This window comes from Diprion similis, chromosome 2, assembly GCF_021155765.1.
Source record: "Diprion similis isolate iyDipSimi1 chromosome 2, iyDipSimi1.1, whole genome shotgun sequence".
Taxonomy (NCBI): domain Eukaryota; kingdom Metazoa; phylum Arthropoda; class Insecta; order Hymenoptera; family Diprionidae; genus Diprion; species Diprion similis.
In genome coordinates, this window is record NC_060106.1 from 9,196,914 (window position 1) to 9,220,734 (window position 23,821).

The 23,821-nt window shown below is 41.8% G+C and overlaps 1 protein-coding gene across 3 annotated transcripts in view; it reads right to left on the reverse strand.

The window, feature by feature from the left end:
- LOC124415905 (proline-rich transmembrane protein 4) overlaps positions 1-23,821 on the reverse strand; it is a 96,348-nt gene that overhangs the window by 47,082 nt on the left and 25,445 nt on the right. Inside the window, exon 2 of one of the 3 annotated variants that reach the window (XM_046896624.1) lies at positions 6,791-6,914. The exons of 1 other annotated variant lie outside the window; for it this stretch is intronic. The gene's annotated coding sequence lies outside the window, so the exon portion shown is untranslated. Of the gene's footprint in view, positions 1-6,786; positions 6,915-23,821 lie in introns of all 3 variants that reach the window. One more of the 3 variants, XM_046896623.1, reaches the window with a different exon arrangement.

Genomic DNA, 23,821 nt, shown 5'->3' on the forward strand with positions numbered 1-23,821 from the left:
ATACATACACCTATAGCCGGTGTATAGAGAAAGAGTCCATTGTTTGTTGGGGCTCGAAAATATACCTTGAACAAAAGACTACCGAAGTTCGGGGTCCTGCAAGAGGACCTGAATCCTACAGCCATTGAATAACGCTGATATAATAACAATAGCAAAAAAATATAAAGCGTTGAAAAATAACAAAAATGATAATAATTGCGACCCATTGAAATTGCAGCGATATCGAAGAAGAGAATGAAAACTTAAGACTTGACAAAAACAACGTAATGAGTAAACGACAAAGTCAGCCAGCTGGAAGGGTATATTACATATTATATGTGTAATAACATATCAGACCGCATGCACTAAGCGGTTTTACACCTCCGCTGCAGTTTTATCCGAAACGCGTACATAAGAAATAAAAAAAGGACAAAACAATTCCCCCTCCGTCTCCTTTCCCCACCCTGATACGAGAAAGGCAATTGCAATTATCTCGTGGTTGAACTTGAGTCTTAATTCGCTTATCTCGACTTCGTTCTCGTGAAAAGACGATACAGGGAGAGTGGCGGGTATATATATACATACATATATACTTATAGGTGTATATAATACTATGTACAAGCCCACGCGACAGATGGAAAAGAGAAAGAATGTCGACTAGAAAGAAAAGAGAAGAAGATATAAAATGAACCACTACGAGCTGTTTATATATACCTATATATGTTTCAGATAAAGGTTTTAGGAACGCAGCCAAATGACTAGTGCAGAGTTTAATTTTCTCCGAGATTCGTTTCGGCCCTTCGCCTCCGGCGCGGTTTTCACACACGTGTTTAAATTTCACACTGCACTTTCAGGACGAAACGGCCTCCGAGGTGCAGTAACGCGGTTATACGATACGTGTACCTGCATCCCTACCGAGGCTCAAATCTCAAACCGGCTGTTATACCTGCAGGCTCATAATCGTCGTTGTCGTTCTTTGAAGATTGTTCATTGAGAAATGAGGAAAAAAAAGGAGAAATAAAGAAGAAGACCCAAAGACGGGAAAATCCAGAAAGAGCAAAGAAATGATCAAGGATAAAAATTCTCTTCTCAAAGCCGTACTCATCATCCTTAATATACAACCTGCACCTTAAACCTTCAATCAGAGAGATAAGATTGTATAAGGTACATAGCGGGTGGCGCTTTTTTATGTAGCAGCACAGTCCCAGCAATATCATAACTACGTATTACATACATACATATCTATATATATCTATATATATATATATTGTATACCTTACTCGTAACGCAGGCTTTATTATAAAACTGAAATACTCCCCTTTCTCGCGGCGACGATGATTAAAATATTTTTTAATTAATTTTTCACCCCTGAGGTTTAAACAGCAGCGTTGCGTTGAGGGGGCAAGAAGTGAAACAAAAAAAAAAAAGATGATAAAGACGCAACCATCCCGCTAAAATAGTACATAATCCTATAGCTCGTAAAAATTATCATCTCATAAAGTAGCCGGTTGAATGCATTAGCTCGTAAATTACACATCTTTCTCAGCGTTTTGTGTGTGTGTATATAAAAATATATATACATATATACACATATATATAATATACCTATACGTATACCTATACCTACCTCCTGCATCGCGACGGGAATTGCGTATACCTAATGTGTGAATAAGATACGCGGTTTCCGCGAGAATCTCTATGAGTAACGATCAGTATGCGAAATAGCGACGCCCTCCTGACTATGGTCATGATTAAGGTATGTTATAGGATAAAAGGTCTCGACCCGAGATCGGTTAACAATTTCCGGTTAACTCATCGCTATTTTACCCACCACTATTCATATATATGTACGTATATAAGTATGCATATATGTATGTACCATAGGTATGTTTAGCTTGCAGAGCCAGGACATTCAAAAATTTCGTTATTCAAATTTCCCAAGAATCGATGCTGCATTGGTCATGTATAGGGATGACTCTCATATGTAACACACGTATACTTGTACATATAATACATTCCACGCACACACATGCACAGACACAGACACAGATACAATACAGGCAAGATAAAGTATCTTTGTTAAAGAAAAATATTTGTAATACAAGCACAAAATAGACTAAACCTGCATTGCATTGCATCGGTGCCGGCAGCAGCGGATATTTACATACTTTGTACTGTGTCTCGTGTGGACGACGGAAGAGGAAGAAAAATATCAAATAGTTGGACTACCGCCGGTATATGTATGTACATATAATATATCTAGTATACGGTAGCAGGAATGCGAAATATCTGTACGATGTAAAATGAACCGGAATTCTGCAACGTATAATCGGACATTATGCATCCCCTCCCCCGCGCACTGCACTCAACTATTATACTTCGTTCGCGTATAATATTATATATATATACCTTATAAATTTTGACTTGGAGCGATGAATTTTTCGCGACATTTTGAAAAGTTTCGTCCTATGTACATATGTACCTATCTATATACCTGCCAAACCGTTACACAAATACCTAACATAACGACGCGCAGAAAGAAGTTACTCGGAGAGTTCTCAGGGTGTTTTAACCACGCTATATTCTGCGTAACGGTATACTTATGTACAACTGACGTGGGTTAACATAGCCAAAACAATTGGACATTAAGTAAAATTTTACGTCTAACTCTGTTCGTTGGTACGTACGTATATACACAGGATTATAGTGGACAAAGAAGCCTCCGTTTCAGGTAATAACTTCGTGGTCTGTAAAACGTCAACGCTGAAAACTTTGTCCCGTAATCCTATTTAAGCTGTGGGGAAACGTTAAAGTCTATAACACCGGCGTATCTATAATCTTATCTTTCGGCTTGATTCTGGGTATACTTACGGTGTAACAATCACAGGGAGAAGGGTAACAGGGAAAAGCGTTATAATATTGCAGAGCAAGCGAGCCGCCTGTAAGTAATCATTCGAAAATCCACGTATCATCATTCAACTATACTCTCACTTTATGTTGTAAGCGCTAAATCGTTTTTTCCATCTGTTATTCGATTTTCCTCTTTTTCGTCGTCCCGTGCCATGCAGCGTATTTCTACAAATTGCGTAATCGAGAAAAGAAGCCGGTGACATCCGGCGTGACGAGGGTTTAATCGATGGTCGTCCCTTCCGTATATATATTGGTATATATACCCGAACGTATGGGGTTTATACCCACAGATCTAAGCGTAAGACGTTTCGCCCCGTATACGTACGTATACGCGATAAAATAAAGAGTAAGGATTGGGTGCAGAAGGTCGGCTCGTTGCAAGCGCCATATTGTCCGTTCGGCGATATCGTCTCGGGCATTTCCTGTCTATCGATCCAACTTTACACCCCGGTGCGCGTAAATTACACGGGAAATTAAGAAACGCGATACCCGTATAGTCACATAATATTATACGGCAATAAGGCGTCGAACTCGGTGTCATCGGCGTCATTCAACCGAGTCCTTCCTTATACAACGGAAGAAAACTGGTGTATGAGTACCTTACAGGTGACAAATTTCTACTGTAAAAAATGGACGGAAAGTGACTGGTGTCGACTGCTATAGAAGAATTTTGAACTCGATGGTCAGATAGTGTTATATTGAGAGGGAATGATGATGGTAAAGAATCGGCAACTCCTTGATAAAATGATATAATGAAATATCGTGAGGACGTGGTCTGTATAGAACGGTTTGGAAATGCAGAAGAACGGAACGGAACGTCGTTGGGTTAAGATCGTGAGTTTAGTGCCGGTGGGTTTTCAGACGGCAGCTGGATCAATAAATAGATTGGTTTTCGTTGTGGCTGGTAATTAGGTGGATGGCGAGCCGAATACTATGAAACGTTACGAAGAAAGCATTTTAACGAAGTAATCGGTTCGGGCCACGTATCGACAAGCAATTAAGCACCGTACACGTGCACGTATTATCCCATATACCCCCATGGACGATTCAGTTCTGTCGAACCAATTCCACTCGATCCTGCAGCTGAAATCAACCCCCCCCCCCCCCCCCCTCTCAATTTCTCACGCCATGTGAAACGAAAGAACGCGGCAATTTTCCACACGATTTGCATCAAACGAAGCGTCTCTATGTGTGCAGTAATTTCTGTACATCGTATGAAAATAAAAATTCTCGACAAAGGGTTTTCTTTATAAAACTGTAAAAGGTATCTCGAGTATTTGTATAATTTTCGAACCGGCTGCCATGCTCCTTGACCATTGTCACTATATATAACATCTGCGGCTAGAGAATATTACCCAGCCTTTCTTGAAAACAGTAACGAGGTCGATTGGAGAATTCCCACCCGGACTTTATCTCGTTTTGTCTGATTTGTTGGACGGCATGACAAGGTTTTCGTTCCGTATATTTCATCGTCGTCGTAAAAGCGTGAGATAGAACACATTTTCAAGTCGACAGCAAAGAAGTAAAAGTATTATATTACACGCATACGTGCACACATGTACACATACCTACACGCATCATGGCATCGAGAGAAAAAATACCATCAAGTATGTATACACATATATACGCATATGTACATATATATACACATAATATCGCTAGTTGTACGCGTATATGTAATGATAAATATTTGAATAATATATGCATACACACATACATACATACATACATTACATATATATATATATATAAATTGAAAAGAATCCACTCAAGAGAGGGATGAATCAGCGTATAGGAGCCAAGGCTCTCGAATGCGGTTGATTTCAGTCATCGCTGTACTATACGTAGGTATACCCTAATGCCGTTGGATGACGACGAGACTTGGGTACCACCGGCACCGCCTCGTCTCGTCTCGTCTCGTTTCGTCTCGTCCCGCTGACTGGCTATAATATATTATACATATATTCCTCTTAATGTACGCATACATGAGCACACGTGCCAGTGCAAGTCCTGCAAGTACGGGCGCGCGAAGAGGCCGACCTTACGAGACCGACCCGAATCAGCCGAGTTCGACCCGACGCGACCCTGCGGCCTCGAAGTAGAAGGAAAGGAGGAAACGAGGAAAGGCGAGGAGGCGAGGAGCCGAGGAGGCGATGCTGGATGGCATGGCAGGCCGCCGTTTTCTATAGGGTGTTGACGTTATAAGTGCACCGTAACGCCAGTCAGAACGAAGCCTTGTTAGGCGCTGCATTCATCCGAAGAGAAAAAGCTCTCCTCTTATTTTCTTCTCTTTTTCCGTCCCCCCTCCTCCACCTCCTCTTCCTCCTCTTCGTTTTTATCACTCCTCTTATTTTTTCAACTCTCCTCGGGCTGTGGCATTCGAGACGCGCCGCATATCCAGCGAGCGCAGCCACGGAAATAGCGCGATTCAACGGGGATGCCTGAACGGTCTCTGAATGGTGAATTAGGGGTCCCTTGTTCCAAAATTACCAAGCCGCACACCCGGTTTCGTTTAATTAATTGCTCTGACGAAACAACGACGTCCGATTCGCCCACTTTTGTGCGCGACACGAGGGGGATGGGGGTTGAGTAAGGGGGAAAAAACTCACACACCCCCGCTTTTGAGGATTGTATAGAAGGGCACGTCGTCCACTGCTCAACCAACTCTTGCAGCACAACGCAACGTGTTAATGTATTGTGCTGTACATGGTACACCTAAAAAGAAGGTATAAAACAAGTCTCTTCATTGCCGTACGCGTGTGTAGGTATATCCATACGTGCACACGCGTTCTACTTGTAATCAAGTCGGTAAAACAAAAACAAAAAAAAAAAAAAAAAAAAAAGGAAAAAAACCAACAACACTCGCGCATTGCCAGCAGACTGTATATATATGCAGCTTTGCGAATGCACATTGCATCCACAATCAACGGCTGTTATAGAGTTTTACGGTAGCTTACGTAACACAGAGTGCAGCTCGTCGTTGGAATAGGAGAAATTAAAAAATATATACATATAATATGATAATGTACAGGAGAGGAAAAAAAAGTCGGAGAAAGTAGGAAGGGTTAGAAATATGGTGGAAACCGTTGTTGCGACAAAATTATAACACCAAAGAGAGGGAGAAAGAGAGGAAACCGCACTTAATGTATAACGTGACGTATGCATATCTTACAAAGGATCGCGTATATGCATATATATTTATCATGTATAGCAAGTTAGACGCGTTTGCATATATATACATGTATGGCTATGACGTGACGTGAATGAAAATTGGGCGATTGTACGACATCCTTTCATTACAGGTGTGTAATAATATACTTCACATTAGGTATACTGAAGAAAGAGAGAAAGGGAGGGGGAAAAACAACCCGAATGTATGTCAATCCCTATACCTATATGAGCATAAAAGGTACGTTATGGAATCTCAAATTTTAATACAGAAAAACGTTCTTCGCCGATGCAAAAACCTCCTTGAGATGAAGTAAATTCAATTGAGCGAAAAAACTTTTTTCTCTTCCATTTCATTCTCGATTTTTATGCGCGCGAGAAAACACACCGCATACATACATTGGGTAGAACTCGGTGTTCCTTTTAGCGTGAAACTGAACCTCTTCGAACGAGACGAACTGGCGGGAGAAAAAGTAAATCGAATAATATCTATGAGGGATACAGTCGTCGCGTACCCTCGAGGCGAGACGTTGGATCCGAAGCAGACGAAGAAAAGGAGAAAGAATAAATATAAGTAGAAATGGCAAAAAGAAGATGGAGAAAAGAAGCGGGCATTTTTCAACGAAAAAGATTTCGTTGCTAAGATAAATCGCCGTCTTATTTTGCAAACGCGGTTATAAAACAAGTACCGAGGAAATCTTAATTTCAATTAGATGATATTTCATTTACCTACAACACGCCGGGCCGTCGCTGCATCTTGTTCACGTCAAACTTCCTTCGCTGCCGTTACCAACAATTTCGTGCTGCACCAAGTTTCGAGTGAATCCGTAGAGGGTTGTATTCTCCTCGAGTGAATCCTGTGATTATAATAGAGGTACACGATAAGCAAACTAGAATCCTTGTCCAGGGGATGTTGAACAATATTCACAACCTCCAACGAAATGCGGGAGTCAACATTAACGTCATCATTATCCAAAATCATTACATGGTGTGATTTTCGTAAGAAGAAAACTTTTCAGCGTTAATTAACAACGGAATAAAATCATTTTTTTCATCTCAGTGCAACAAGGATAAAATAACAATCCACAACTTTATCTTCACTCTACTCGTAACACCTGATTTATTCATATTTGAACAACGTGTAAATCGAACCATCGTTTTTCCTTGACACTTAGATTTTTTTACCGCGATTAAAAGATATCACGGTAGTCTCTTTTTGTCTCATTTTCTTTCTCTTTTTTTTTTCTCTCCCGAGGGATGTGATGGGGAAACATTTATACATATGCATGCACTTACAAACGTATATATATATATAAATATTATCATACACGTACATTACAACTTCTCATGCAGCGTCAAGTGTTCAAGAATTACGAGCAAACTGTTTTTTCACACTCCTCGGTTTATGTTTTACTTATAATTTACTCACGTATTCTTTTTCCTCTCATATTTTGCGCTCAAATTATCTCGAAATAATTTGAAACGAACAAAAAATTATACAAGGGTAGATTTTTTTTTTTTCTCTACTATCTTTTTACGACCCTGACCGAGCACGCACAAGACGAGAACACAGCTGCACATGCGCACATTATTTGTGCCTCAAAATTTGAATTTATAGAATATTATTTGAATGCAGATATATGTATAAGGTTATACATTGTCTTTTTTCTTTCCTTGCAATCTCAGTCATCTCTGAAAAAAGGTATGAAATAAAAATCTTCACAGACAACAACGAATTGACAAACTAACTTATGTTTAGTACAACGACAATTAGTCACATCGAGTCGTCACGCTGAATAAAAAATCAAACCGATAATACTGCTTGAATACGAAATAGGAAGGGGGTGGGGGAGGGGGAGGGAGAAAAAAATGTTGAACCACATTGCTGCGGCAGCTGCACAGATGTTCGAACGTCAATTTAAAGGCTATTTGAATGACGGGTGGGTGCTCGTAAAAGTGGGGCGCAGCAGGTATAAGGTACCGCATTTAAATTAGTTACAGTATCTGTACCCACATATATATATCTATACACACAGTATACCGGTACCTTTAACGCGTCAGGGTATCGGCGTACTTTATTTTTGTACATTAAAATGAGTACATTATAGACAACAGCACTATAACCGAGTTACATGCGCATCGTTTGGCTACCGTGGCACAAAATGCGATACGAGGGGTTAACCGATTTCAAGCAGCTACACACACACACACACACACACACACGACGTACCTACAAACAATATACTACGTGTTGTATTATACCACACAAGTGAAGATGAAGAGAAACAGAGAGATGGAAGATAAAAAGAAAATTTATATCTAGAAATTCAATTAACCCTCATCATCATAGAACGAGCGGTTGTCAACAGACTGCACCGGTTATCTCGGAGCAACGCGTACTAACGCATAAAACTCTGTCGCAGCACGAGGCTGAAGTTAGTAGCGTTGGCGTAAGGAAAGCTTAGGGGGGTTGCGAAAGGGGGGGGGGGGGGGGGGGGGTAGTACTATTTTGCACGTTTATAGTGACTTTAAAGTAATTATAAGTTTAGCAAAGTATGAATCGATTTTGCCTAATTATAATTTACTGAATTTCAGGCATTCCTGCAACTATGAAACGAAACGATTTTCCGAAACGTTGATCATTACAATAACGTTACTAACAACTTCGGCCTCATGTCCCTAGCAGTGCCTACCTAGTCCAGTCAGCATTCAAGAAAATTGATAGAGGTACGCGTCGTAGTTGGCACACCGTAAACTCCGAAACTGCAGCCAAATCGCTTTCCTACGGAAACTGGACCACCACCGTGTGGGTGCAGGAGTAGGTAGATACAGAATACCGCGATACCAATCAATGGAGACTAAATAATCACAGGGCATTGTGGATGTGCGTGTTTAGAGGCGACGCGACGGGGCTACGTTACCCTCCTTATTTGCGCCGGGTATACACTCGCTAACTCACTCACTCACTCACTCACTCACTCACTCACTCACTCACTCACTCACTCGAGGTGGTTGTTACAGTATGTAACCCTCGTGTTAGTACTAAGGGAACAGCAGCAGCTGACTGACTGTGAGAGAAGGAAGGACGGAAGGACGAAAGGACGGAAGGACCCCGCATGCGATAACCCATGTGCGCATGGTTAGCAGCCCAGCAGTAAATTATATGCACCCGCCGCGTATCTCGCCCTCGAGAAGTTATACGAGATATATCGGTTTACTTTATCTCCGATTTATCGAGAGACACCGTAGACCCGCGGGACGTGAAACAAGAACAGAGTAACCACCGGCGACTTCGTCATGATAATTTTATCACCGGACCTGTCCGCGGCCATTTAACATCCCTGCACAGTCTGCTTTATTGATACTCTCTCTTTCTCTTTCTCTTTCTCTCTCTCGCTCAGGGGTTACGGTTGAATATTTCAATTTTCAACTTTCAGACCCGATTCATTTACAACGCCAATGGTCTAATGCACGCATACGTCACGCCCATGTATGTATGTAGGTATACACCCACCCCCTGCAGCTGCCGCTTTTCCTCCCGGCACTTGGCCGAATCGGTTCTCTCGTACCTCCGGGTGGGTAAACGGAGCACGGCACACTGAATAACTCGGTACCTCAACACCTGTGACGTCGAGCCGAGTTCTCGACTATGCGAAGTTTCGACGGCGTCGCATGGCAATCGGTTCAAGTAACAGGTTGTTCCTTATTCACGTTGGTATACGCTTATGATTTTCCGAATAACGCTTGATTATTGAGATCGCCTCTTACGCCGAGCGGGTCGAGAAAGAATCGCGTGTTTATTCACGGTGACTGTTTGGTATTATTGCAATACCGAGCGGGAGCAGAAGTCGGAAATCAGACACCGCAGGAATTCTCCCACCGTATATTTTCTTCCTTCTTTTTTTTTTTGTTCACCAAAGCTGAATATGTTTTATAATATTCTCATATAGTACACACGTACAGATTGCAATATCGGGATCAACGTTGGTTTCACGTACGTGTAACGTTCGAATACAAACTCTCCTTACTCTGATTGATGAATTTTGAACGAAAGGAGAGGTCGTGCTGGTACTTAGATATGCAGGCGATGCTGTTTGCTGTTGCGATTCAGAGTTCGGTGGACTCTCAACGATCAATCCGTTCGTCCAAAATAGGTCAACCTGCAGCCATCGGGACATAGTTGAGGAGTTTGATGAGAAGACTTTCGTCAGGTTGCGAGAAAAGAAGAAGATCACGATCAACGTTCACAGCATCATGAAACACCGTTAGGGGATTGGCTTTGTCCTAGAAACATCATCCTGCTCTATATCCATCAGCAGCTCTGCTCCACTTTTCAGAACGCAGGGTGAAATACTATCTCCGTTATATACATGATATATCTGTATCTGTATACGTGTGAAACAATGCGGAGCTGGTGTAATCTGTCGTTGCTCCCGTTTCCTTTCAGGGCCTTTTCAATTCACGTTGTGTTTGTGCATTTCCGTTTTCTCGTAGTTACGCGTCGCCCTTCAAGGTAGTGACACAATGAATGCCCAATTCAAGGTATAGTCTAGAGATGTGTATAAAATGTTACAGAAATAACTTCTTCTTCTGATGAAGGCGCTTTGATCGCTTTTTACAGAATCTGCAGTCTTGGAAGAACCGATTCTAACACCGTATAACGCGAATTATGTTTCAATATGTGAATTTGAAACGAAGGTGGTGTAAGATTGTAGAAAAGATATGAGTTAAGGAAAGAAAGAAAGAAAGAAAGGAAAAAAAAAACGTATCCACGTATCTAAAATCGAATTCCAATTTCCAGCTTCTCTTCTACATACATATATCTTCTCTTCCCGACTCCACCCACCAACCACGTGTTAGGGTCAGGGTAAAAATGCCTCCCTCTACATGGAAGGAAAAGTACTATAAAACAAAGTTATCGAACATTAACATGAAAGAAGGTCGAAGTGATGTTATTTAGTGAATGTCACGAGCTGGGGCGGACGAAAAGAGGGCGACTAAACGAATTCCTTCGTCTCTCCCGGTCGCTATACGAGCGCGCTAAAATTCTTTCTACTAACGGAGAGGCAACAAGAGGAAGACCGTTGTACCAAAATATAGGGAAGCTGGACTCCGCCTCCGCAGAGGCATATGTGTTACCACACTAGAGATATAAAATACTGCACGGAGTACCTACGACGATGGAGTATAAATCAATAAAGAGTTATTAGGAAGCGGCGTTGCAGCTGACGCGAGGGAAACATTCGTCGTCGATAGTAAACGAATAGGGAAACGCCACGGTTCTTTTTCTTTCACCCCTTTGTCTTCGTACTTTTTATTTCAACCCCTGCAGCATTTTCTAGGGGAAGTATGCCATAGCCAACGCGCAACGCGTTCCCACCCGCCAAACGATAATGGACTAATCCTAGGCAATCGGTGTTAATATTAACGGACCGAGATCTTCACAATAGGGGTTAGAGGGATCAGTGCGTATGCGTTTGAAAAACGAACGTTTGTCAAAGAGAGGCGCGATATATCCTGCGTGTGTAGACTTTCCGCGTATAAAAAACTGCCATGCCTTATATATATATATATATGTATATCCCAAAACGAATGGGAAATCGATCGCTCAACGTATCCCACTGGAAACCCCGTTGAGAGTCTCCTTTTTTTTTTCGACGCGTAGTCGCATCACTGATGCCGTGTTTGCTGAGATCTTGACCCGATTCAGGAATAATCTAAAAATCAAATCGGTACGCTGTCAACTGTGACGCAGATTTTTAGCGGTCAAGATTTTTACGTTCGTTGGATTGGAAAAAATAAAAGAAAGAAAAAGAAAAGAAAGACGTCAAAAATCTGCAATGTCTGCAGATTTTCGAGGCTAAACGCAAATTGTCTCCGTGAGTGTGTTATATATGTATACATACCAATTTTTATGAGATATTGCAGACGCTGTTCGGAGAAGATGTCGTATACCTCTGTTGCAGCGCTGAAGGGAAAATTGGTGTACGAAGGAAAAAAAAGAAAAAAAGAAAAAAGCTTGTTGGTTAGGGTCGTAAAAGAAGAGGGGTTTAAATTTTTAACGATTTCCTACAAATTTTTCAGAACTCTTATGCGGCATCTGTCTTCGGCGAGCACGCGAGGAGTTTCACGACTATCGTCGACAGTAAAATGGGGATTTAAGTGTGTCCTAGGAGCTCGTAATTGGATCTGTTAAAATAAAATTGCAAAAATCTGTCAAGGAGATTGCTCCTCTTTTCACGATCGCGGAGCGAGACGAAGAGATTATATACATATATACATATATGTATATGATGATCCTTTCCACCTGTATTTAACACACGTGAAATTGTAACGAGACTCTCCGGAATAACCAAGACCACTTTTGTGTTTTCAACTCAATCGTATTTTAATTTTTTCATTATAAACCACTTCTGGCAATGGGGCAGAACTAACAAACGCTTCATAAACGGACTAGGCCAACGCGTGGTCGCATTTATAGCGGCGTTTAATTATCCAGAGGCAGTTACAAACTTCCTCAACACCCTGGGGAAAATTAACCCCGATATATTTCCAGCGCGACAAATTGGTTGGAAAAACTTGTTGAAAATTACTTTCTGATTATTGCGTATCGTACGTAGGTATATAATAATAATAATAATAATAATAATACCACGTGGGAATGACAACGATAAATGTTTCAAGAGGCGAATTTATCACACATGTAACCGAAAAATTAATTAAACTCCAAGTTTACGGTACAAATTTGATACACGGTTTTTATGAAAATACCTACGGATGATCCCCCCTCTCTACCCCTCCACGCACCAATGTACAGAAATTACTTGAACACTGTCTGTAAAATCAACAGTTTCAAAAACCATCGAACGACTACAACTTTTCCAGACAATTGAAATTGGAATGAATTTTTATGCAAACGAAAATTAGTTTCCGATTCGAATAAAGCAGATACCGTAACGATCGAAGCTTGAACCGAGGCGATCAAATAGAGAGTCTGCAGAGTCGATCTCGGCGAGGTTATCTCCCCAAAATCGGTCCTCCCGTAATTATCGGAAGGTTAATTGCATCAAAGTTGACAAGGGAGGCTGAGCGAGAGCCAATACAGATTCAGCGACGGACGAACTTACGAACGCTATTCCTGTCGCTCAACCCTTGGCCTCGGAGGAAAATCGGAATCCAGTAAAGTAAATCACGATACTGACATAGATGGATCAGGCACACGATTGGAGTTAAAATATTTAAAGCATTAGGAATTGTCATTCTCTTGCAATTTTTGCAAACCTTTGGAGAATGTTCCCGACGGTTTTAGAAACATTTATTCAAGGTTTGTCGAAATCATGATACTTGAACTAGAATAAATATCAATAAAAAGAAAAGCGAAAATCAACGTCATTGTATAATATTCTTCATCGAGTACGTTTAAATCGTACAACTGGCAGTTCCATTTCGTTGTATAAAATTAGCTCGTTTCGAAGCGGTAAAAGCGACGGCGAGGATGATGAGATATTTTCCAATATTCATCAGGTATATAATATTTATTGCTTGTGAGTAGGTATAGGTGTATGTACAGAGGCGATATTTGAGGTACTAAAAGCAAGGGATCAAGAAGCGTCTGGTTCGCTGAATCGGCCGCGATGTTGTCGCGAGTGAAAAGCATCAGCGGGCTGAAAAGCGATCGAAAAATATAAAAGAAAATATCATAACGAACTGGTTGGAAAAACTTTTGCCCGGAAATATATACATACATACGTATATCCAGCGTTACAAATGAAAGAAAAAGATAAAATTACATAGTAACATCAGCTGGGAAAGCAAAGTAACGCGTTGACGCCAATGGCGTGGGTATGATGATGTCAAACCTTTGAAAAATCCGCACGAGTGTGAAAATCGTGACGTTGAAAGCCAATCGACGAACGAAAATTGAAGTAGGTACATACATATCGACAGATCAGATTTCTACCCATAACCTACACATTAAACCAAGGTAGGTATCTGCGTACGAATCCACGGTTAAAAATCAATACCTGTTTCATTAATTATTTTATCACAAGACGGTCGCACGTCAAGTATTTATCAAATTATTAGATTCTTAAATTACGGTCTTTCCGTTAATGATGATGATGAAAAAAAAAAATTGGTCACAATTATTAACGAGAAATTGGATATAAAGTATTCTCTCGAAACCGCTTCAGAATTGTGAAAGCTTTAGAAAATTCGTTCTATTTTCACTCTGCAATTAGTCATTTTACTCAGAAGATTATACTTTTATACAATTTCACCATATCAATTTTCTCCATCGTATTAATATCGTCGAATATTTAATCTCGCAAGATTACATTGATATTAATTTTAAACAACAAATAGCATGAGACTAAATTGACTATTGTGAGAAAAAAAAAAATATTTTGTTTCCTTGAATTTGTGAAAAACAGTCTTTCAGATAAAACAAGTCGTCGCGCGATGGAGTCGAATAAAACAACATTGAAGCCCTCGTTCGTAATTTCAGTCTCGTTTTTGTTACATTTCTAGAGAAAACACGATAACTTTCAAACATAAAATTTGACAAGTACCTGAAGTGCTATCATCTTGCAATAATTCTCTCTAAAAGAACAAAAAAAAAAGAGTATCAATTTCCAACTGCCCAACCCCTAAACTATAAGCAGCAGCGTGTCAAGCGAAAACCTCGCAGTAAAATTCAACGGGGTTAAAATCAATACAAGTAATATACGAGAAGAACCAAACGACATAGACGAGTATGCATGGAGGGACGGTTTTTAGACAGGTTTTAGCGGTGATTTAGCGTCGGTTTTGGTTCGGCAAACAAGACGCGTTTGCACATCTGTGTCCCCGACGCGGAGGGCGGCGTGATTCTCTAGTAGGAACGTGCCCAGAGGATGGCGTTGGTCTGCAGAGCGAAGGACGGGGCGGTCGGGGTCCGACCAAACACCCGCGAGCTACGGTGACCGGTTCAATCGAAAGGGTTGAATATGACCCGCTGATGTCTGTAGGTACCTACGGTGTGGAGGGCAACCCGCGGCGCCGTTTAAGGGTAGGAATAATTTTCGAGTGGTTAATAACGCCCGGCCGAGGGACGGACGGGGCGTCGAGATTTCGCCCGGCTGCATAACGTATGAGGTGAAGTAAGACCAACCCGACGGGGTAGGTTCGTGTATGAATACGCATTCGAGGCCTGTTCAAACAAGCAAGAAAGCAAGCAGCCAAGCAGCAACCCTCCTCGTCGCCGTACCTCGCGGCTAGTTTTATGCGAAATTTAAACATTGATTTCGACCCTTTAATATAGCAGAAGGAAAAGAAGAGACGAGGAGGGCAAGGCGGACGGCAGTAAGGACGGAGGTCCTTATTCCAAGCTTTTTCAAGTCCAAGAATCAGCCACGCGAGATGAGAAAAAAGGAAAGAAAAGTGCCGGGTTGTGTCGAAATCTCGGCTGTCGGATGGCGAAGATTTATCCCGCATGCTCTGGCTGCTGCTGGCTAGAAGATAGTACTACTACTACTACTACTACTATTTTTATTACTATTATTATTATTGTTATATAGTTATTTATATTGTTTAGCTTGGCGAAGAAAAGAGCGTTTGAATCGTTCTTGCGAGTTCTGCAGCTACTTACGATTAGCCATGTATGATGCCACGGCGAAAAGCTTTTCACGCGATTACAGACGGCAAGTCCGTGTACAAAGAAGGAGCTTTCAAGGCCATACGGCGAATTTCAAAGCCCAGTACGTACAAAAAGCTTTGCTGAAACTTTCGAGAAGCTGATGAAGTAATTGGAATTTAGAATTGGCGTGTAATAGACGGGGAAAAAAAGTAGACGGTTTGAAACCGCATACATAGAGATACATTATATACAACGCGTTGATGCCTAGATTTATCGCTAGAATTTATTGAATAAACTCGTCAGATAGACAACTCTAACCCCCATTAATTGCGTTGCGTGAAACGAAGTAGACCGCGCACGAAACCCCTGAATGTAGTTTACGAGATACGTTAACAACGTTTTTTGCCCCTCACTCCCTTTTATCCACATTTTTAAACACTTCCCAACCTTATCCGACTAAATCCCCAAGTAAAAATCCACATTTGGATCACGTGTTTAAAATAAAACAACAATATAGAAGCCAGTTCTACTATAAAAAACGTCTTCTCTTCAACAAAGTGTATATTTAAACGTCTGCAGCGACGAGACTTTTCTCATCTCAAAAGCTTTTCAATTCAGGAATGATTTTACACGTATATCGGATATCCGATATTCAGATATTTATGTTAAATCAAACGCAAGAATTTGTCGATCTCTGATAGTTTGTAGATCGTGTAGAAAACCCGTCCTCGAGAGTGTTTCAACTATCCATAGTGATCCTCGTAATTGCAGAGTGACTTTCAATCGAGATAATTAAACACGCTGTTGCCGGACGTCCGGATTTTGATATTCGTTATAAAACTAGCCCGCGGCGACAAGAGAGAAAAGTAGTTTGCGCGATATTTTTCTCATTTTCCAATCTCCCCCTCCCTCCCCCGCGTTTCCCCCGCCCTTTTCTCTCCAAGGTAATTTTAGCCCCCAGCTATTATACACACCGGGTATACCTACGGCTGTCCCATTGAAAACGTCGCGGCAGCTTCGACCGCCTAGCTTAGCTGCAGTCGTGTGGGTAGCTAAAGCCCGGGCTACTTCCAACGTAAAACGTAATTTAAAATTCCTGGTTTCCTGTTCCTCGCTGGCATTTCCCGAGGGACAGTTCTCGGTGCCAGGATGCAGATATCGTCCCCATTTTACGCCACCCAGACGGCAGCCACCGGCAGGCAGGCAGACCCTTAGCTAACCCGGCAATCGAAGCCGAGTCGAGTAGAGCCGAACGACGCGAGACGCCGCGGTATGAAAAGAATCGACCGAATATGCATGTACATTATACATATATATATGTACACATCTTGTACATACAAGGTAAGACTTGGCGAGGAAAAATTCTCATCCTTTCGAAATGGTGAAAAGCCTGCTAGCCGGATATAATACCTTAGGTATATATATATATATATATATATATATATATATATATATATATATATATATATATATATATTTTTGACGAATCCGAGATCCTTGCACCACCATCCATCCATCCATCCATCGACTTTGATCGGATCGATGGTGAATAAGCTTCTCTCTCGCTGCACAATCGTGTCTCTCGGAGCTTCCATAATATATTCTCATCTCTTCCCAGATGCGAAACAGATATCAGGCGAACGTGGATGCCATACGTACATGTCGTAAGGTGCATATCTGTACCCGTTGCAAGCATAACGACCATCGTAGGCACTCCGAGTTATGTGAGATTTAAAATATATACATACATATATATATATACATATATATGTGCACATTCCCCCCTCCTACATGATGCGACGTTACACGCGAGCGCCGAGGGTGCCATATCCTATAAGAGTATCGGGTGAACTTACATACCGTAGTCACTCTGGGTGGTAATAGCTGTGCAGTTGATGATCGTTTTAACGGTGTACATATATGTATATATTGTATATGTATATGTATATGTATATGTATATGTATATGTATATGTATATGTATACGTATATGCCAGAGATACGAGTATAACCAGAGAAGGGGAGTTTAAACGGGGAAAAAGGTGTACCGTTTTCCACCATCGTAGGTATATATATATACACTTCGTGCGGTAGTAACTGAGGCATGTGGGTGGAGGTATAGGAGTTGTGTTTTTCTCAGCCTAAAGGGCGAGGGAAAACATTCGGTCGAGAGTTTTTCTAACTGGGACTTTATATCCTAACACGTCGGGACGATGAGTAATGAAAAACAAAAGAGTACACGGAAGCCGAAAATGATTAGTGGGCTTTTCAATTTACCAAATTCGATTTCCAAACTCATTAACACGAGAGACCAAATTTATCAATGTACTAGTGATAAAAGGAGGGAGAAAAAAATGAATAAAAATTATCACACCGTGATATGGGAAAAAGTTCTGACGATGAGAAGCTTTGAAAGTATAATAACGAAACGATTCCTCATCGATTTGGTATCGCGTTAACGAATGAGTGAAACCTACGAGGTATGTCAATGAGGAACGCTCAATGCAACGAATATTGAAATTTCAAGAGAAGCGATTCGAAATTTCTTTCAACTTGTCGATTTGTTCTTACTTTCATTTTCTTTCACCTTTTGTACATTAACGAGAACCTGAATTTTTTATCTTGAGACTGAATTGAGGATGAAATTCTGTTTGAATTAGTATAGCATATTATAAAAGTTGCCTCGTCGCTTAAAATCCTATATAATTTATTATTGTTCGGGGGAAAGTTTTCACACAACACACCGACTCGTTACATCGCCGCGCTGTCGAAAATTAAAAAAATTGCCCATTAATCATCGACGTCCAAGGTATGTGTACGCGATATATTTATTCGATAATAAACAAGAAACCAAGAATTATTATAAAAACTGCTCGACTCGTTACAGGTACTATTGCATCAGACATTCGCTTCGTTATACTCAATTTCTATAGAAATTGTCGCGTGGATGCATGGCAGCTTTAAAGCACATCGCATCTTTCCTCCAATGTATACATATATGTATATACCTAATGGCCGGTGTTAAAGTATAAAGTACCGACATCGTCGCCGTTCCATATTTTTTTACTCTTAGCTCACTGCGCCCAGCTCACCTCGAGTCGTCGCACACCTTTCTTTTTCCTTTTTGAATTTTTTTTTTTTTCTTTTGCTTTCTTCTTCTATCGAAAAATTGAATAACGCTGCGAAAGGTATTATAGTAGGTGGCACTTTAGACTCAGCGTTTATATATAACGTAAGACTTTGTAGAAAAGTGGGGGTGAAAACGTCTTGAAGCTCAACAGGACGTAAATTTTACGATAAACGTTCGTCTACTTTATGTGTATGTGCGTGCATGCAAATGTGCATGTAAATAGATACATATATGTATATTTATTTCAGGAAAAAAAGAAAGGAAAAGGGAGAGAAATATTAAAGAGAGCATAGGAAGAAAAGTAAAAGTAAAGTTAAAAAAGAAGAAAAAAAAAAGAAGAAGGGAAGAAAGAAGTTTTGAATTACGTGAAAAATAAGAGGTAATCCCTCTCCTTAGCTGCCAGTCGTCGTAACCCTGGGGCTATCGGTATATCCGAAGCCTTAAAATGGGCCATCGTGTCATTAAAGTTGTGTAATCTCTTGGCCCATATTTTACTTTAACGTTGACGAGCAGCGGCTAAGTTATACCGATTGGCAAGGGGAAGCGAAGGAAAGAAGATAATTCTGAGAAATGAAATAAGATACGCGTACCTAAGCATACGCGTAAAGACGTCAAGCGTCTGACGGTAATTATTTAAAAAAAACAGAATGATTTATATGTACATAACGTATAAGCAGAGGAGAACGTAGAATAGAAATGGCAAGGAAAATGAAGAATCGAAAGAGAAGAAGAAGAAGTAGAAAGAAAATAAGAAAACAACAACAAAACAGACTTTACAAATATTTAAACGACCCTGGAGAATGGAGGCACTCGTGGTGGCGGCAGCCTGTCCAAGTACAGTCATTTCCGTAAATTGTTTCAACGTCTCGAAGGGTTTCGGGCTTTCGCGCAACATTATGCTCCCCCATTTTGTTACACGGTACATTGCCTCGACGAAATAGAGAGAGACAGAGCCGGCGCGAGAGGGAGAAAGAGATAAAGTAATGAAAAACCGCAGAGGGCGGAGACATTAATTTAGACGGTGCCAGATGCGGCGGTGGCTGCCGCTGCCTCTCCGCTTCTGTTGCTGTATACGTACCTTTCAAACTTCGACAAATTTGAATTCCCACTATATATCCTTCCGCTCGAGAGTCAAACAGTATAGGCGAGAAGTCGCGTACGCTTATACCGAGGGATGACGGGAGTTGTAGGAAAGTTGAGATAACATTTTTCAAATTTAAATTTGAATTAGAAAACGCGCTGGAAGAACTTTCAACTACCTAGCTTTAAAAATACATGAATGCAGCTTCTCTTACAGCTTTAAGATTATAAAAAAAATTCTTCAAGAGTCTATTCAAATATCATTTTTCACGATACATGATAAGGTAAAAGTAAGGGAAAAAAAAAGAAAAAGAGAAAAAAAATGATGCGATCGATTTTTCACAACGTACGTACGTATAATATACAAAGAATAAAAAGTCCACGCCGTTTCATGTCTATGCATACAGGGCTTGAGCAAACTTCAACACCGAAAGTCACTTATTCGTTAATCAGATATGGGGCGGCAATTAATTAAAAGAATCTACCCTGCCTACGGTTATATATCCACTTACGACGCGGGGGTTTGTTTTCTTTTTTTTCTTCTTTAGCTAAAGGTATACCTTCAACAGCGATCGCGCTATAGGGCTTCAGGGGGTTTGAATAAAAGGAACAAAAGTGGATCTGAAATAGGATTATATGAAAAACCTTGAGAATATTTTATCCGGGAAACCTCGAGTTAGGTATAGATACATGTAACACGTTATAACAACAGGTCAGAAACTGGTCTGATCATTTGTTAACTTGCTCGGAGTGTAATAAGTATCACGGCCTGTTGCTTGCTGCACACGATGATGATATCGGGGGAGAGGCAGGAGAGGATCCGCGGACGTTGACGGAAACTATAACGAAAGACGTTCCAGTGCGAGCAGCGATGCGGTTTTGTAACTTCTCAGTCGTGAAGTCGTGTACCGTTGTTTACTTTGAATGTCTGCAATATACATGCATAGGTAAACGTACACAGAGCGAGAGAAACGGCGACACAATGCCGGCATGCACGCCTCTTAAAGATGGTAGATTAAATCCGGGTCCGGCTTAGGTAAGCAGAAATAGGATGTATAGCAGTCACATCGCGACGACAGAGCGAGAGAGAAGGAGAGAAGGAGAGAAGGAGAGAAGTCTACCAGGGGGGCGGGGGGGGGGGGGGGGGGGGGGGGGGAGGAGGAAGAGTTGGAGACCTAGTTTTTGGGTCAGCGGTCAATTTCAGTGTGATTTTTCGGATTCGGTACATAAGGAAAACGTGAGGTGAAATCTTTAGCGTTTTCGGCTGTGATAATATATATATATATATACATATTATACATACATATATATATATATATAAGTAAAGAGGCAAAGAGAGCGTGCGAAAGAGGCCGATAAAGACGGGGAAAGATATACATTTCGACTTTATCTATAGAAGAGAACAACGGCGGCCTGCAGGTATAAAGAAGAAGAAGAAGAAGAGGAAGAAGAGAAGATAAAAAAAATAAATAAGTAAAAGAAACGCCTCAGCGAGGCACCAGCGTCATCCTTCATTCTGTCACTAAGAGCGAATGCCGCGATAACTTATTGCGAGGATGTTCGGTCCTCGTGTCCTCCGCGCGCACGGTTTAACCCTGAATAAAGGTCCGTTCGACGTTACAGGAATGAACGAACGAAGTTGGTATCACAGGTATAAAGTCGAACCAGGATCCGAAGTCCCAAAGTAGGCACCCGCAGGTTGGCTCAGCTCAGCGCGGGGCAAAGGACAAGGTAAAATTCCCCCTTCGTCCCTGGCGGTTCATCTTTTTGTTTTTTGAAATATCGAGTCGCTCGAACGAGCGGAGAACGCAGTCATGTTTCACGTTCGTGGTCCCATGGAGTCCCTCGATGCAGAGCTCCTGGAAGAGGACGGTCTTCTCTGGTTTCACTGACGAATATCTATCGCCTATCTTCTTCGCGAAGGGACGACGATGTGTGCGTAGGATAGGTATCCTTTCCCAAGGACAAACCCCCGGCCTATTAATCGCTTGGTTACTCGGCGACCGAACCCTGCAGCAAGCAAGGGGCGAGTTTCCCTGCGTTATCGACCGAGGTTATCTCGAATTTAATGGAAGATCGCTTTCGCGATGCCGGTGCCGGTGCCGGTGCTCTTCGGCAGCTTGGCTCAGCTCGGCTCGGCTCAGCTCAGCTCGGCTCAGCTCAACTCTCCGTGCACAAAGATGAGAGATGACTTTCCGCCTGTTAATATATATTTCATAAGATAGGTACCAACCTAAAACCCGCGTGGTGTCTGGTTCTAGCAGCTTTGAGGTTCCAACGTTGCATGACAAGGCGAGAGGAGGAGAGGAAAATGAATATCACGAGGAGTACGAGGACGAAGAAAAGCAAACGCGGCACCTCTCTACGCGAGAGACGTCGTCTCGAGGCAGGGTTGAAATTCCGAATTTGAAAAGTTCCAAAAACGCTAGATTCCGAATTATTTACCGGCGAAACTTCAAGTAAAGAAATCAACTTTTGAAGAAACATCGGAGTTTCGGATGGTCCGAAACCCGACGCTCAAATTTCCGAAAGTGCATACATGAAAAAATGTTTAAACCTAAAAAATCGAAATACCAAATGATCGAATAATTTCAGTTCTGTGAATTTCTGGCTTGGTAAGATTTCACCACTTTGATCTTTCTTCGTTTTAAATTTTCAATATTTTTACATTCGGAATCCCGTTCATTCCGACTATCAGTTTTTCCGATTTTCACACCCACTCGTTAAGTAAACTACGCTGTGAGATTATCGCTCTGTTTAAACTTTACATTTCGGAACTTTGCTCTGTAGCAACTTAAACTTTCGAAATCTTGCATTTTAGAACTTTGAGTCGTGGGCTTTCCTAATATTCGCAAGAAATCTCTTCGTCGTTACTACTTCAAGTCGGCTAAATAGAAAAGGAAATGAGCGTAAGAATACAGCGGCGCGATTCCCTCGAGAGAACCGTATAGAAAGGTGCTGGAAAGGCGTTGCAGAACTACGGTGCAACGGCTCTGAAGAATCCAATTAAATATAATGCAATATAATAATTCCGATTACCGCGTCTAGAGGTACCAACTACACCTATCCAGCGTTCGTTTCTGTGAAAACCTCACAACTAAACTCGGTTTTCAACAGAGTTACACCGCTCTGCCCGGATGCCGAGCTTGTTGGCTTCACAAGAGGTTTCGAAGCCTCTGCCTTTCTCTCTCTCTCCCTCTCTCCTTCCTTTCCACTTCACCGTTCCTCTCCGGCAGCGCGAGCACATATCCAAAGCCACTCCAAGAGGCAGTCAGCCGCCAGCCTTCTTCCACGGCCCAGCTCTGACGGGCTTCTTTCCCCCCTTATCCGTCCCTCGCTCCTCTTCTCTATTCCTCTATTCCTCCACTCCATCTCGTTTTCCACTGTCTTCGTAAGACGTCGTCGGGCTCCTTCCCTCTTCCCTCTTCCCTCTTCCCTCGTCCTCTTTGCGGCTCCGCCGCATGCTCGCCTTTTTCTCATTTTTCCCCTTGTTACTTCACATTTCTCTTTGTGATCTCCAGAGAGTATCCCCACGTCGCCCGCAGGCCGCGAGTTCGCGAGCCCTGGTATAGCCGACAGACCGTACCGAAGACCCCCGCGGCACATATCCAGTGTTGTACGTACGACTTGGCGGGGGGATGCAAAGGAGGACTCGAGAATTCTCCCTCTCTCCCTCTCTCTTACTCTCACTCTCGTTCTCTCGCGAGGTGTACCTATAAGGGGCAGGTGTAGCGGCCAAACACGAGTAAATGCCATCTTACTTTTTCACGAAGATGGGTCAGCGCCGAGTTCGGAAGTAGGAAGGAATGAAAGCACGCGAAAGGACGCGCGCAAGGATTCCGGCTTCCCGGGCGCCGTATAAATTGAAAGAAAACTTTGCTCAAGTGTTGTCAAGCGATATTTTTTCACCAGACACCAACTCCACACCCGTGTATGTAC